Here is a 3,520-nt window from a genome sequence, read left to right as displayed (position 1 = left end):
GTTAAGCTTCATTCTGCTAAGCGTGTCCAAATAGGGTAATTCTGTGTTCAATTAAGCAGGGCAGACACAGGACATTCAACACAATGTCAATGAGATGCCACTAAGAGTGAGCTATCAATTTGATAGACAGTCAGAGAGGTGGATAATAAGCCGTTGTATGTCCCCTGAGTCTGCACCAACCAAGGCCATCGCCACAATTGAATTACACCGATGCCTTGGTAAGTCACAGCTGATAGGGTCTCGTGCGTTGGAAAAAAAAAAAAAAAAGCCACCTTGCAGTGACTGACTGACAACGTTGTATAATTGTGCTCTTGTCTGTAGCTATCATGGCACTGTCTCCCGACCAGCCGCGGCCATGAAACCGGTATAAAGAGGCCCGCCAGGCCACACAAAGCACTGCAGTTGTCCTTAGGCATGTGGCCAGCGAGTGCGAACGAGGGAGCGGAGTGAAGGAGGGGAATTATAGGGGGATGGGGTGATTCTGCTCCCTGCAAACGGCCAAATATCCCCGGGCCACGGGCCAAGTGGACAGTCACGAGCGCGGCATGCCAAGAGGAAGCCATCCGGCCAGGTTGCGCGGCCAGATAAAATGCTCGGCGGGTCGCTTGTAGCTCAACACAGACATCCCGCAACACAATGGCCTCTTCTCTCCGTGCTAAGCACCGTCTTCCCATCCAGGCTGCACATATGTGCCACAACTACTGAGGGAAAAAAACAAAACAAATGACTTTGAAGAGCTTGATTACAGTATTTTCTCGACTTAACTGTTTGAGCGCAACTCACAGAATAAACTTTTTTTTAATTACCGTATTTTCTGGAATAGAAGTTGCACCTGAGTTTTTCATGAAGAGAATATTACATATACGTACACAAAGTGTATAAGACACATTGTTTATTTAAGTAATGTTGATCCTCTTGATCCAGCAGCTGCTTTTCCAGAACTCTGTATTTGTTCCTCAGTTCTGGTCGTCACCCTTTTAGCCCCCAATCAGTCTTCTTTGTTTTCTCCATCATGGTGACAGTTTCTCTGAACTCTCACAGATCAATTACCATATTTTACTCAGCTATAAGTATCATTACTTTATGTTTGGCCAGTAAGAATTACACCAGTAAACAAATTCTGGGGGTCACTACATGTTGCTGTACGATCACAAAGTACCACAGGAAAAGCCTCCAATACTACTGGAATTGGCTGACAGAGCAAGAAAAATTTCACACAGCTGATTTTAAACTAAAAAAATGATCAAATGTGTAGCAGAAAACACAAAGAGAGCAGCAGAATGAGTTCGGTATGTGAGAAACTTGTGAGGGATTGGAGAAAAGCAGAGAAAAAGAAGGTGAATCATGGACTAAAAGCAAGACAACTACAGCCAATCAATAGAAGTGATTTCCAAATGTTTTTCCTCTTCATGCATTCCTTGATGGAATAACTTAACCTCGAGTGCTTTATACATTCTGGGAAATGAGCTAAAATAGGTTCTCACATCAAGTCCTTAGTTTTTCACAGAATCCAGTTAGTTTTATTTGATATCTTTTACAAAAGATAACATTAAAAACTGCTAAAAATTGGATGAAACAGATTTGAATGAAGGTATTATTGACATTATCCTGAAAAAATGTGAAATCATACAAATAATGACACAGGTATGCACCAATAGCCCAAAATCAAGAGTGCAAAAACTTTATCAAGGGATTATAAAAGCAAGGGAACCACAACAAACCACATCAAAGAGGGACATAAATAAAGAATAAAGTATCAAACCAACAGAAGGAAAATATGTGTGAAACGTGTTTTCAAAAGAAACTATGACTTTGGTCATATACCTTGTAACTTTTGAAATAATTGTGTTTTAGCCTTTTTTTTAATGAAATACTTCACACAATTAAAATAAAACTTTAATTATATTATTTTCAGGATCTTTCAAAATCATATTAAGCATTTTGATTATGGAAAGAAACAATCAATTTGGTCCTATTTGTGGAGCCAATGCTGAAAAAAGAAAAAGGTGCGCCTGCAGTCCTGGGCTGCAGTGTGACTTAATATAATGCATAACAGCTAATAAATGAGCTGGAGGAAAGCTAACAATAGATCAGCCAACAGTCCCAAAGCGTGAGTCATCCTGCTGCTTGATCAATCACCGACTTCACCGTCTTTCTACCAAACGACTTCTAATACGAGCTTTCAAATAGCCAACTACTGCATTTATGTGCAATTATTTCTGTGTCGTGTACGAGAGAACTGAGGCATCATTGTGAAGTTTCCATTTCAACCGTTGACACGCAAGTTACATGAGAGTGTGAATATTACATGATTTATTTCTGCAGCAAATTTAGAGGTTTAAGTGGCAAAGATGCTCTATCTGCCAGCAGGAAGTTGTTGAAGTTGATTTTACTGTCGTTTTCCGCTCAAAGAGTGAAGCTACCAGTGGAAAAAACTGAGTGGGTTTCACGGTTTTAGCAATTGTTTACTTTAAAGGTGCATTAAGGATAGGGCTGGACGATATGGCTAAAAATTTTATCACGATAGAGTTCATAATTTCGGTCGATACGATATAATTCCGATATCAATATAAATAATACAAAAGCCTCAGAAAAACTGTTAAGAATCATGTACATAATGTACTACCTGTAAAACTAGAAATTATTTATCCAGGAAGCTCCTCCAGTATAACATTTTAGAAATAAAAACTACAATAAATTAAATGTTTACCTTTTATTTAAGAAAAATGAAATCAATATCAAATAAACATAAGTTTCACCTTTTTCAATATAAATAGCTTTAACTTTACACTTAAAGGTCTAATACAGGATTTTCTTGAAAAGACGAAGTCAAACGTCTGTTACTCACTTTTTGAACAATGCGCATGCGCCAGACCATCCGCCCGGCTCTCCTGCTTCTCCCAGGAAACGCGGAAGTGTGCGAGCGCGATATCCTCTACTCCAGGCGTGCACGGCTCTGTGTACAGTTTCTGCAATCGGCCTCACTCATACATAAAGCATGTTTTCCGAAACAGTTAGTTTCATTATGTCAGACTCGCCATCGGTAAGTACTAGCTCAGAAGCTCACCGGCTACATAAACACTCTGAATGCGCATGCGCAAAAGGGAGAAGCTTATTGGGCGCAAGCACATGGAACCGCCTACGATACCAACTCGTCAGAATGATTGACAAACGGACCCACCAATTATTTAGGTGATCAACCTGGAAATCAAAATCCTGTATTATACCTTTAAGTACAGAATTATTTAAGGTTGGAGTGATTATGGTGACACTGCAGCGAATCCCTGTACTTTTTTTTTTTTTTTTTTTTTGTGGTATTTGTCTTCACTGTAGCGTCTTGTAAGTTGTAGACGGTCCCTTAACCCCGCAGCACCACCGGCTGCTCATAGAAATCAATATTGTTTCTGACGCTTGATAGACAGACACTTTTAATAAAAATGAGCTTGTAGCATGTAGTCCACCTCACAACGATGGGATGGAGGCGCCCTTTGTGTGTTACTGACGTCTTGTTAAAGAGTTA

This window comes from Salarias fasciatus, chromosome 9 (assembly GCF_902148845.1).
Source record: "Salarias fasciatus chromosome 9, fSalaFa1.1, whole genome shotgun sequence".
Classification (NCBI taxonomy): domain Eukaryota; kingdom Metazoa; phylum Chordata; class Actinopteri; order Blenniiformes; family Blenniidae; genus Salarias; species Salarias fasciatus.
The sequence above is the reverse complement of the archived record's forward strand: the minus strand, read 5'-3'. Positions refer to the sequence as shown.